Raw genomic sequence first — 13,581 nt, 5'->3', positions numbered from 1 at the left:
TGGCTGTAAGTGGCCAATGTGGGCGAACACAGCCTAGGTTTGGTTTCTAAGAGAAGTTCAGAGAAAAGTCCTATTCTGGTTCTGGGCACGTCAGCCTGTTTAGTGTTTGGTCAAGGACCTGAGAATTCCTAAATCCCCTTAGGCTTTCCTTTCCCCTAAAGGCTTTCTCACTTCATCTGTTTCACACTCAGGGAGGAAATAGATGACAACCCTGAAGGGAAATTGGAGGAAGTTTTAACAAGCGAGGAGATGCAAACCTGGACAGAGCATGACATGGTGATACAAGCCTGTAGTCACAGCACACAAGAGACAGGGGTAGGAGAATCACAAGTTCAAGACCAGCCTGAGTTATTATGTTGCAAGAAATCCTGTCTCCAAAAAAAAAAAAAAAAAAAAAAAAAAAGTGCTGGGAATATAGCTCAGTGGGAGAGCACCTGCCTAGCCTGCAGAGGTTCTAGGATCAACACCCAGCATGGCAAAACATCCACACCAACACCACCGCAGAACCACCACAACAACCCCAAAAATCAACAAAAAGGAAAGGAAGGGGAGGGCATGTGGATGGAGTTGGGATATAGGTGGGGGACAGTCTAGTATCCTAGAGCAACAAGAGCTGGGACCTATTACATATGTAGGTTTGAAGGGTCGAGGACAGGAAGCTGCATGCTCATGTTGGAGAGACAGCCTAGTAGTGCATCCCATAGCAACAGTCTGTGGAGGAGAGAAGCAATTAGCCACTTCCCAAGTGGCCAAGGGGAGGGCGGATTACTGGGCTCTGCTCCTGTACCCTGATGTCCAATTCTGCCCATTGGATGGATGTGCATGAGTGCGTGCATGTGTGTGCGTGTGCGTGTGCGTGTGTGTGTGTGTGTGTGTGTGTGTGTGTGTGTGTGAACAAACACATGTTGATCCCACATGAAGTTGCAGACATTGAGACAGAGCAGGAAAAGCAGATTGGGGCAGATAAGTAGGGAAAAGGAAGCTACAACCTGACCAGCCAGCTCTAAGACCCTCAGCACTGTGTGTTTTGTGCCACCTCTTTTTAATCCCCCATCGTTTTTTTTTTTTTTTTTTTTTTTTTTTGTTTTCTTGTTGTTTGATGGTTTTGAGACAGGATCTCAGTATATAGCTCTGGCTGTCCTAGAACTCACTATGTAGACTGAACTGGCCTTGGATTCAGAAAGGTCTGCCTGTCTGTGTTTTCTGGAGGAAAGTGTTGGGATTAAAGACATGTTTTTTGACAGCTCATCCTCATTTTATTTGCCTAGTAATGATTTCTAAATTATTACTGATACCTTATAGCTGGGCAGTGGTGCATGCCTTTAATCCCAATACTGAGGAGGCAGAGTCAGGCAGATCTCTGCTTTTGAGGCCAGCCTGGACTACAGAACAACTGCCAGGATAGCCAGGATTACCCATAGAAACCTTGTCTCAAAATTCATCTCCTGAACAACAACATGAACTAACCATTACCCCCTCCTCCTCCTCCGAGGTTGTGTCTCTATTTGCATATGTAGCAGAGGGTGGCCTAGTTGGCCATCATTGGGAAGAGAGGTCCTTGGTCTTGCGAAGATTATATGCCTCAGTACAGGGGATTGCCAGGGCCAGGAAGCAGGAGTGGGTGGGTTGGGGAGCAGCACAGAGGAAGGGTATAGGGGGCTTTCAGAGAGGAAACTAGGAAAGGGGATAGTATTTGAAATGTAAATGAAGAAAATATCTAATAAAAAAAGAACATTAAAAAATTCATCTCCCCATATATATTATGCATATAGTACCAGTTTTTGAAAACATAGGAAAAAGTTATCATATCTCTTATATGTTTTAGACTCTTGCTTGAAATTAAATACTTCTTAGCTCCGAATGATTTGGCCCCTTCCCTGGGGAACATCTGACTGCTCCTGGAGATGTTGTTGGTTTGTCACTCATCTAGAAGGCTTGCTGCTGGCACTTAGTGTACAGAGGCCAGGCCAACCTGCTGCTAAGTTTCCTACAGTGCTCAGCTTAGTCTCTGTCCCAAAGAATCATCGGGTGGGAAGAGCCAAGTAGTAGTGAAGAAATCGCTCTCAGAGGAGAGAAGGTCGTGGTTTTGTTAGTAGCAGTGGGAGAGGAGGGGAAGGCATCTTGTTGCTTTGCTTCCTTTGGTTTGTACAGGGGGAATCTGTCACAGAAATGTCTGTATTCTGTCTCTGAACAGTACGGTCCTCTGTTGTAGGATGGTCCTTCTCTGAGCATTCTGGGTATCAGCAAGACTAGAGAATTCTGGGCATCAGCAAGATGAGGATTCTGGGCTCCTTGAGATCACTCTCTGTGCACCCTGAACACAGGATGATTGTAGAGCTCCAGAGCAGCAGCATTGAGAGTGGGACTCTCTCAGAGAACGAAGCTAACACGCTGGCTGCTGGAAAGCTCCCAGTAGACTCTATACAACTGTTTTGGATGGTCCAGCCTGGCTCAAAAGGAGTGGTGAGTTTTTGCCTTTCCCAGTCTTTGGAGTTCTCTGCTTTTGAGCTCAAAGCTCTGAGAATATTAATATGCAGACACTTAACAAGTCTTAAAGTGCTCCTTAGACACAAAGGAAGTGCCCCTGACTCAGAAAGTAAATGAGTGTGGTCCTTTGTTAGGATGCTGATGAACCCAGTCTCTGTTGCTTTTTCCTGTTCCCCCTCTATCACATTTCCAAGTCATATCCCTGACTGTTGGTGCCCCTGTTAGAGTAGAGGGTAGGCAGAGGCAAAAACTCCGTCCCAGCTTCCTTTGGGAAGCATTTAACAGTCATGAGGAAAAGGCGCAATGGCCACAAGAATCTACTATAAACAACAGCAGCAACTACCCGATTACTACTCTCCTCGGCACCAAGTCCTTCTCTGGCTGGGGTAGAGATGGCTGATATTTACGACTCCATCTCATTATTTTTTTAAAACAACAATTAATTTATATTGTTTAAAAACAAAATGAGACTGGATTTTTGTAAAAGGGGAATTCTCCACCCACAACCATTCCCTTCAAAAAGACAGTACGAACGCAGAGATGGTCCCATGGTTCCAGAAACATAGACATTGAATACATGTGTACACACACATGTACGTTTAAATATAGTAAGGTAAACACAAATATAAAATTAACTAGCAAATATATAACAAAGTATAGACAATTTCTTCACACTATATAATGTGCATTACATGCACTGTATATACATACACATACTTACTAATGTATATTGGAAATCCTTCTACATCAGCACTACATTTTTCTTTTCTTTTATTGATAAATGGGTTTATCACAGCATATAGCCTAAATTTTAATCTTGTTAGCTAAAAATGACCTGTTTTTAAAAAAGACTCTGTCAAACCAGAAAGAATGCTCAACCAAGACAATTAAAAGCCATGACAAAGCTTTGCTGCCAAGTTCTGCTTTGAGGCCACTTGCTTTTATTACTTGTAAATCCTCCATTCTCCCGTCTTAATGACATTTTCATACCCCACCCCCACCCCCTACCTCCAGCATTTACCCCTTAGAAGTATCTCCACAGAACCATCCACTCACTAAGTTGCCAAACTGCCTGTGACGTAAGCCCTGTCTGCTTTCGTAAATTACTGATTGTTTGCTATCCTTTCTTACAGAGAGCCCGCGTCAACACAGCAGAGAGATTTGGACAGCGGAAAAAGCCTGCCTGGCTTGGGATGGCAGTGTTTTCGTTTAGAATGGTCTGGGATAGACAGCTAGCACGAAGCTTTGTGCGGGGCAGGACCAGTTCAGATTCTAAAAATGTGTGCCTTCCTGTCTTGGCCGTATTTCTGTGATGCAGCCAGGATCAGTGTAAAAGAAGAACCCATTCTAAGTAAAGAAAGAGCTTGCCGCATTTGGAAGGCAAAGAGGGGGCAGGCAGAAGAGCCGTCGGGGCGTGCAGCGTGCTGGAGCCCCGGGGCTTTGAAATCCTTTTCTGTGTTGTCACTTGAATGTCGAACACGTTATTCTCGGTGGACACTAAAAAGAAGTACAGGTACCGCGGGCTCCAGGGGGATTCGTTATTCAAGGCACAAAATTTTCTACTCTGGCCTGCAACACATTATAATTCAAATGAGCCGAGCACAATAGAGGGAAAAATATGCAAGCAGATTTCTCGGTGTCGTGTTTTTTCCCTCCTCTCTGAAGCCCTGTAATTACAGCAGGCAGGTGGAGCATCTGGGGTGTGGGGGACTCAGTCCACTGTATTTTTACCTTACCAGGAACGCGACTTGCCTTACCGCATCAATATATTTTATTTTTAATTAAGTGCTTATTGCAAAATCTGAGTCCCTGCACGGAGGTCTGATTTACCGACCTCCGCTCTCCCCCCACCTCCCTGCTTCTCTCGCTGCTATTACTATTTCAGTTTTCTTTCTAAAATCTTTCATCTTTTCGTGAATGGGTTCTGGCCTTCCGTGGGCTCGGCAGCGGCAGCGGTTTGGGCGCGGGACCTTCACCTCAGTTCCCCAGTCAGGAGTCAATTTCCCCGGCTCTTTTCGTTAAGCATCTTCTCAATGGCGGCGGGGCCCCTGTCTCTTCCCCATCCAGTGCCAGGCGGCCCTGTGGTGTGCCGGGACACTGGGCTCAGTGCACCTCCTGTCCGCGGCGTGGGCAGTGGAAACTCCGGGCGCAGCCTCAGGCCCCGCCCTGCCGGACCGGGTCCCCAAAACGCCAAGGCTTTGCGGGCTCATGTGCAGGACCCCAGTCTTTCTCGGAGGTGGTGGGATCCTAGGTCCGAGATCCTAGGCTGGTCAAGAGGAGATGCAGGGCTGCAGAGAAGGCCACTCGAGTAACAGAGGAAGAGGCCCAGGGGCCTCAGAGTCAGGACTGTGCGCAGGGCGGGGACTCCTTTCCTGAGGACTCCCCGTTTAGCTGAGACCTGGCGTCCTGGGGTGGAGGTGGGGTGGGGGTGGAGGGTGGGAGGACAGGTCTCCACTGGATCCCCGAGAACCCGCACCCCGGTACTACACACAACCCGATTTCTGGGGACCGTACCCCCTGCCCATGTCAGAGAATAACCAACTGTAAATGGGTTTACAGAAATCTGTGGGACCCTGCCGGAGCCTGACGACCTCTGTGTTGCCACCTCGCAGCCGCCTCCATTACCTGCTTTGATAGCTCCTAGGGTTTGGCCCAGGACCAGGTGTGTGTGGGGGGGTGGGGGGTGTGGTGGGGGGAGGGGTCTAGGGACAGCAGCAGATGCGGATGGGTCAACCTTTGCAGAGAAAAGTGACCACCATGAATCACTATTGAAGCTCACCCAGGACAGGAGACTTCAGAAGGGTGTTTAAAAGCAGATTAAAAGGAGAACCCAACTCTGGAATACAGATCCTGTCTTTATTTGTGCCTCTGATTTCCTGGCTACTCTTGTCAGGGCACACACCTGTCTGGATTCTTGATACAGAGTAGAGACCCGGGTTCTTGTAAATAGAAGGAGGACAGAGAAGGGCTTAAGGCTGGATTGACTGCTGGGATTGATAAATCTCCTTGGGACCTGTGGATGCTCATAACAAAAACAGTATCCCTTGGAAGCCGTTGGGAGGTCAAGGTCGTGACTAGCCAATCTCCCATCATCCAGTGCTAGGCCACTCCTCAGAAGAAGGGCTGGAGCTCTTCCATGCTGATGGTTAAGATTACATTTTGTTATTTAAAAAAAAGGGGGGGGACTGGTGAGATGGCTCAGTGGTGCTCTTCCAAAGGTCCTGAGTTCAAATCCCAGCAACCACATGGTGGCTCACAACCATCCGTAATGAAATCTGATGCCCTCTTCTGGAGTGTACAGCTACAGTGTGCTTACATATAATAAATAAATAAATAAATAAATAAATATTTATATAAAAAAGTACATCTTTATCATAGAAGTAATGAAAAAGCTCAAATACTGAAAAGAAAGTAAGCATATTCATTACTTAGAGATAAGTCTTCCTTGTGGTACAAGCATGGCTGTTTTGAAGAATAACTGGTTTTTCTCTTCTTCCAAACAGTGTGTTGTGGATATCTTTCTACTCAAGCATCCTTTCAATGACTACCGGTCAATGGATGTAGGGCCTCCTTGATGATTAAGCAGCACTTCTGTTGCCAGGTTCTAGTGTGCTATTTTTAGCCATTCCTTTCTTGGGAGTTTTAGGGCTGTGACACTTTTTAATTTCTAAAGCCTCTTGTCCACAACATTTCAGGGTCATCCCCCAGCTGTGTCACCATGCAGGTCCTTAATTATTTTCTTAAGATGTATTCCTCAAAATGTCTGGGTCAACTGTTCTGCATTAAAAAAAAAAAGTTCTGCTACATTTTATCAAATCAACCTTTGGAGAGGTTATGTCAGTGTACACTCCCACCTGCTGAGAATGCAAGTCTGTTGGTGGAGTTCTGTCCTCATCAATTTCATATATATATATATATTTTCTTTTGCCTACTTTATTTTTAATTGGATTATTCATCTTTTTTTTCTTACTAGTTTGTAAGAACATTTTATATGTTCAATCTATTTTTTTCCCATACTCTGCAATTTAATGCAACTTGCCAATTCACCACCAACCCATACTGGGGACTGAACCCAGAACCTGGCACAAGCTAGGCAACTGCTCTACCACTGTGTTATATCTCAGTCTGCTGATTACTTTTATGTTTAAATTGGCAGAGCCAAGATTCTTAATACTTTAATTTATGGTTTCTGCTTTTGATGTTATTTTATAAAGGCCTCTTTTACTTTGGAATTTCCCAACTATCCACCTGTATTTGCTCCTAGTGATTCTATTTTATTTAAAGATATTTCATATTAAATTTGGGTTTTGTTTTGTTTTGAAAATGGAATCTAACTTTATTTTCCGGTCTTTGTTACTGGTTCTGAATAATTTTGATCATGCTGTATACTATAACTGGTTCCCAAACAAGTATAGCCAGGAGGGAAGATTGTGTTTCCAAGAAATGCTGAGAGTAGAGATGAGGGCTTAACCCCATGTCTGGAGGTACACACGACAGTATCTAGGCTCTACCACTTTCCATATTATTTAAACCCTGGTTTTGCACTTGCACAATGAGCATAATATTAGGGACTATCTCCCCAAATGATGGTGAAGATCAAATGATAACATGCACATGAAACACTTGTGCATGGCGCAATGGGACCAACAATGAGTAGGGATAGGTTAGGAAGGAGGACTGCAGCAATGTGTGATGTGGTAATGTTAAAAAGCAATACAGACATTGCCTATAGCTACAACTATACTTACAAAGTGCGTACATTGCTGTATAGTTCCAGAGAGCTTATCCAAGTCATTCGGAGGGTTCCCTGAAAGCTGCCTTATATCCCTAAAGCCTGGTTCTGCTGGAGCCTGGACTGCATTGAACGCCCACATTTCAGGGGAACCTAGTGCTGGTTCTGTTCACAGACTTACTTCCAAGGCCTTCTGCTGGACCCGCCCATGTTGAAGGGAATCAGCAGAACAAGCTGACACTTGGAGAGCTCACAGGACAGAGAGCACTTGGAGCCTGTGCTCAGAGCCAGCAGCCCTCTCTCCCCCTTCCTGGCTCAACCCCAAGCTGAGGATGGCTGCAGAGAAGTAGTCACTGGCCATGAGCCAGGGACACCAGTCAGCTTAACCAAAGGAATCAATGGACACTGTGTTTCCCCTCTGCAAATGAGGAAAGTGACGTGGTAAGGAGGCGTACGCCTTGTCCAGAATCACAAATACCAGGGGTGGCAAAAGCAAAAGGAGAAGCGGCCTCAAAAGGGGCCATTTCCCATGTCAGGCAGGCTCCGGTTCACAAAGGGAAGGCGCGCTGCTCTTGAGCCCTGGGCGGTGGAGGCCCAACATATTTTTATGAGGCACGGACAATGAGTAGCCATTCAAAAGGCTGATGTTGCCTCTGCTTAGAAAAGGGCAAATATTTTAGGAATCCCTTGTTACTAGGCAAATGCCTGATGGCTGTTTGGAGGGCTGGAACTCAGCTGCATGCACAGTACCTTGGGCTTTACCCTTTGATTCAATTCAGAGTTGTGCTTCCGCCAAAGAGTGGCTCTCTAGTCTGGCTGCACACTGGAACAAGCTGTGAAGCTCTTAAACATAAAGATGCCAGGCCTCACTTCCGGAAAGATCGATTAAATTAGGGCATAGAATGCTATTGCTAAAAAGTTTCATCCTAGCCAAACATTTCTCAAATTTTAAAGAATTTTCTGAAAAGTTTGTTAAAATGTTCCAGATTCTGGGCCAGGACTTTGATACTCCTATAGGATGCTATGTGCCTGTGACCTGAGGGACAGGATAGCTCAAGGATCATAGTTCTTATTTGTTTTGGTTTTGCATAGACTAGAGCAATACTTGACTAGACAATTGTCCTAGAGTTGAAATTAAGCAGAGAAGAAATCTATGATACTTGTCCCCAGCCTGGAGGTCCAGCACACTGATGACAGCCCTTTACATTCTGGCAAAGTCCCCTCATCACCTTGGAGGACACCTTACATCTTCTTGGACTAGAGGAGTCATCTACTTGGGCTTATATCTCCGTTGTTAGAGTTGTTTGCTCTGTCCCCCACGGGGACAGGGACTATATGTCAAGAGTGAGTAACAACACAGACACTGGGAGAGTGAAAAGCGAGGGACGTTAGAGGCCTTCCACCTAAGGAAGAATCTGGACATAAACAGCAAAGATCTAAGGTCAGTGTACTCTGTAATCTTACAGGAACTGCTTCTGCGAATATGGGTCACCAAGTCGACGGGCTCTGGAACCATCGATGAGAGGGGAAGTTTGGGGAGGTCTGGGAGGGAGATGTTAGATTGGGTTAATTGAGGTAGAAGCCATACCTACCATAAGTGGGTGGCAACATTTCTTGGGCTGGAGTCCATTACTGAACAGAAGAAAAACAAAAACCAAGCTGAGCCTCTGCCTTCTTCCCTCTTAGCTTCTTGACTGCAGACAAGGTGTGGGCAGCTGTTTTAAGCTCCTTCCCTGCCCCTTCACTTTGCAGCCATGAAGGAAGGCTGTGTACCCTAAAGCCTTGAGCCAAAATAAGTCCTTCCTTTCTGAAGTTGCTTCTTGCCAGATATTTGGTCACAGCAGGGAAAGAGTAACTAATACAGGTGTCCACTTAGAAGTTACCACAACTTTGAGTTTCTCTGCGTAACAGCCCTGGCTGTCCTGGGATTGGCTTTGTAAACCAGGTTGGCCTTTATCCACCTGCCTCTGCCTCCCTAGTGCTGGAATTAGAAGCACGTGCCACCATGCCCTGCCTATTGATGCGTCGTTTAAAAATCTCAGTAAATGAACTGTGAGATCACTGTGCTGGCTAGTGTTGCTTCAACTTGACAGGACCTAGAATCATTTGGGCAGGAGGAAACTCAGTTAAGAGACTGCCTCCACCAGATTGGCCTGTGGGGGTATTCTCCTGATTGGTCATTGATATGAGAAGGATCTGCCCCTTGGAGGCGGTGTGATCCTAGGCAGGGGGGTTTGGGATGGTATAGGAAATCAGGATAAGCAAGTCATGAGGAGCAAGCCAGTAAGCAGCATCCCTCTGCATCAGCTCCTGTCTCCAGGTTCTTGCCCTGCTCCAGTTCCTGCCTTGACTTCCTTTGACTGTGATGGAGAACTTTAAGAGGAGGGACGTAAACCTTTTTCTCCCCACGTTGCTTTTGATCATGGTGTTTTATCACAGCAGGAGAAACCTAACTAAACATCACCTAAAGGCCTGACTTAGGAGACTTAGGATGTGGGAATGTGTAAGTTTAAGGACAGACCAGCCTATTACTGGTTACTGTCAGTTGCACCACTCCTTAAGTGCTGTTCTACTGAGGTGGTCTGTCGCTATGTATTACAATGTTAAATTCTGTACCAAAAGGTCTAGGCCTACAAGTAAATTCTCATGGTGACAAGCTTTTGTTGTGCAAGCCTTATTCCTTAACTTAAAACTATTTGTTAAATAAAAATGGCTACAGCCAATCACTGAAGGGATTAAAGGTAGGTGGGTTTTGAGTTATCTGGTGGGGAGTGGCAGAATATATATATATATATATATATATATATATATATATATANAGAGAGAGAGAGAGAGAGAGAGAGCATAAAAGGAGATGGATCGTGAGCATATGGCCAGGAGAAACAACAGCAAGTATTTGGGGACTACCACTGGGGAGGTAGCCATGTGTCTTAGTTAGGGTTGCCATTGCTATGAAGAGACACTATGACCAAGGCAACTTTTATAAAGGACAGCCTTTGGTTGGGACTGGCTTACAGTTTCAGAGGTTCAGTGCATTACCATCATAGCAGGAAGCAAGGCAGCATCCAGGCAGACATGATACTGGAGAAGGAGCTGAGAGTTCTGCATTTTGATCTGGAGTCAGAAAAAACAAAAAAAACAAAAAAAAACCAAAAACCCCCTGACACAGGAGAGGAGGAGGGTCTCTGGGTCTCTTCTGCACTGGGGAGAGCTTGAGCACAGGACCTCAAAGCCTGCCTACACAGTGCCACACTTCCTCCTTTAGCAAGGCCACACCTCCTAATAGTGCCATTTCTCGTGGGCCAAGCTTATTCAACCATCACACCAGGCCAGCCACAGTTATAAAAGCAGATTAGGCATTAACACCCCCACCCCCCACCCCCACCAGCAGTTGTCAAAGCCAAATAAAATGACCATAGTCTGAGTAGTCTCACTTACTTGTGAGCTAGTGAGGGATAAGTTTAAATCGGCTGTACCACGCTATGCAGCTCATAGAAGCTTCTGGCCCTTGGTTTCTCTCCTGGATCTTCACCTCTCTTCTCCTTATTTGCTCATTTCTTTGCTTTGTGGAAGCATCAGTGAGGACAGGAGGTAGAGATGTAGCTTGTATGAGGGCAGCGTGACATCGGCAAGTGGGCCTGTTCATAAGCTTGATGGGAGGAGAGTGGCCTTCATTATCGCTGTGGGCCTCATGGAGTCCGCTCTAGTGTGCTGATACAGAATGCCTCTGCCCACAACAGCTGACCATAACGAGTCGGTAGAAAAACCTAGAACTTGAAGCATGTCCTTTCACTTGCACACGCCATTCCTTTACAGATTTCTTATTCTCATGGTCACCAGCAAAACTGTCACGAGAGGAGGAATATCAGGTGACCCTAAGGCATGGTAAGGCAATGTGACTTTCGTGCTTAAGAAAGGCGCTTTGTCTGTTTCTCCCAGCCCAGCTTCTATACATTATATAACAAAACATACCTCCGGTTCCCATTGCTTGATGTAATAAATATCTTGGTGAAATTTTGTACTGAGTTTGATTACTCAGTCAAGATCTAAGTATCCTGCTGGGAGCAGAACAATCATTTCAGTGATGTGGCTCTATGCCTTGGCTGAATTGAATAGTTGCTAATCCAGCCAGAGAAGAAAGCCACAGGTAATAGGAACTGAGCGAGCACACCGAGCCTCACAAAAAAGACTAACGAGAAGTATAACATTTCCCATCAAACATCCATCCATCTCTATTTTCTCCTTTCCTTAGAATAGTCCTCGTGGCTGTAGGAAGCGACTCTAGGGACCAGGTCTACACTGGGGGAAAATATCATTCCTTGTACAAGTATTCCAAAAATGAGTTTAAAGAGACACAATCTGCCAGTGGTCAGTGTGAGGTTAATAACTCCCGTAGCCAATTTGAATTTTCTTTAAAGAAAATATAATGCCTCCAACCGATCACCCTACCTTTCTGTATGATATCATCAGACTATTTTCTTTCTGGATCGTCTGAGAACAGAGCATAGGGATGCTGAATAAATTAAGAGGAGCAGTGTTGTCATCCCTAGGGTTACAGCTTGAGAGCTTGAGAGTGCAACAACTGAGAGTAACATTGTTACTGTTAGCCCCGGGGTGAAGCAATCAGACGATCACCAGTATGCGGTGGTCGGGATCCCATGAAGGCTTTGCGGTACAAGGTTTGTACGGTTTGCAGTACTTCTGGGCATAGTCAGTGCAAGGCCTTGTGTTAGCATAGGTCTGGGTTTAGACAACACTAGAGAACCAAAATGGTTGCACCAGTGTGAGTAGCATGTGTGTCTCTCTCTCTGTCTCTCTCTGTCTGTCTCTGTCTCTGTCTGTCTCTGTCTGTCTCTGTCTCTCTGTCTCTGTCTCTGTCTGTGTGTGTGTGTGTGTGTGTGTGTGTCTTTGTGTGTATGTTTTGTGTACATGTTCCCAGGCATGTATGCATGGCACTGTCAATGCATTCATATGAGCATACATTCAGAAGCTAGATGGCAAGGTCAAGTATCTTCATTCTCTACCTTGTGCTGCTGTTCTTCAATACTCTTCCTTCTCCTCCTCGTCCTCCCTCTCCTCCTCCTCCTGTTCCTCCTCCTTCTCCTCTCCTCCTCCTCCTCTTCTTCTTCTTCTTCTTTTTTTTTTTTTTTTTTTTAGACAAGGTCTCCATTACTGACCTTAGAACTCATTCATTCAGCTATTCTGTCTGGTTAGTAAGCTCCAAGGATCTGCCAATCAGTGCAGATCATGATGGGACAACAATAGCTTCCATGCCTGATTTTTTACATAGGTGCTGTAAACTCAGGTTCTCATGTCAGCATGGCAAAAGTTTTACCACAGAAGTATCTCTCCAGCCCTCAAGTGATTTTTTTTTAATTAAAAAAAATAACTTATTTTTTAAAAAATTTTTTATGTGCATTGGTGTTTTGCCTACATGTATGTCTCCGTGGGGGTATCAGACCTTGGAGCTACAGACATTGTGAGTTGCCATGTGGGTGCTGGGAATTGAACCCAGGAATTCTAGAAGAGCAGACAGTGCTCTTAACCGCTGAAGAAGTTTGAAGTTTGAAGGGACCTTTGAAGAACTAGAAGTCTCTCTCTGTTTCCTAACCAGCAGCAATTTGTGTGGTCAGATGGCTGAGGAATAAAGTTCTTATTTCACAGAAGATGTGACAGGTTTTGCTCACAAGGGACAACAGAGCTCAGAAACAGAGACGACACCGTTTGCTCTTGGGTCATTTTTATTGTATGCCTCCTCTCTCAAATTTAATGAATGATGAATTAAAGGTGTTTTTTAAAAAGTGATCTCTGAACTCATTGTCCCTTGTATTTAACAATGTTTCCTTGCTGTGGAGAAGCTTGGAATTCAAATCCACCTGAAGCATCCCTGACCATCCTGGAACATTCTAGTCACTCTCAGAATTCATTTCCCTCCACCAGGCAGATTTCTTATTCATTGAACATGCCATATTGGGGTGGGGGGAGGGGCGGCATGGCATTTAAGGGTCTCTCCATTATAATGCTCCAGGCTCAAGCTAGACAGTGTGGTAGCCTTGTCTGGCTTTACCACTTTGACATAAGCTTCTCTGGGCAGCTTAAATTCAGCACAAAATGTCGTTGGGGCAGGCAAGAATAGTGTGCTGCATGGGATTCCTGTTATGGATACAACACATTCAATAACTTAAAATAACGCAGGTTTATTATCAGAAGTTCTGGAGGTCAGATGTCCACACTGGGCAAGAGTGCCAGGCGTCTTCTGGAGGCCTCACGGGAGCCCTTGTGATCCTGTGTCTCTTCAGGATCTGTTCTCATTGTCAGGTCTCTGTCGTTCTGATTCTGACATCCTTCATACCTTCCCTAAG

The sequence above is a fragment of the Mus pahari genome, chromosome 11 (assembly GCF_900095145.1).
Source record: "Mus pahari chromosome 11, PAHARI_EIJ_v1.1, whole genome shotgun sequence".
NCBI lineage: Eukaryota > Metazoa > Chordata > Mammalia > Rodentia > Muridae > Mus > Mus pahari.
This window is presented reverse-complemented; position numbering follows the sequence as displayed.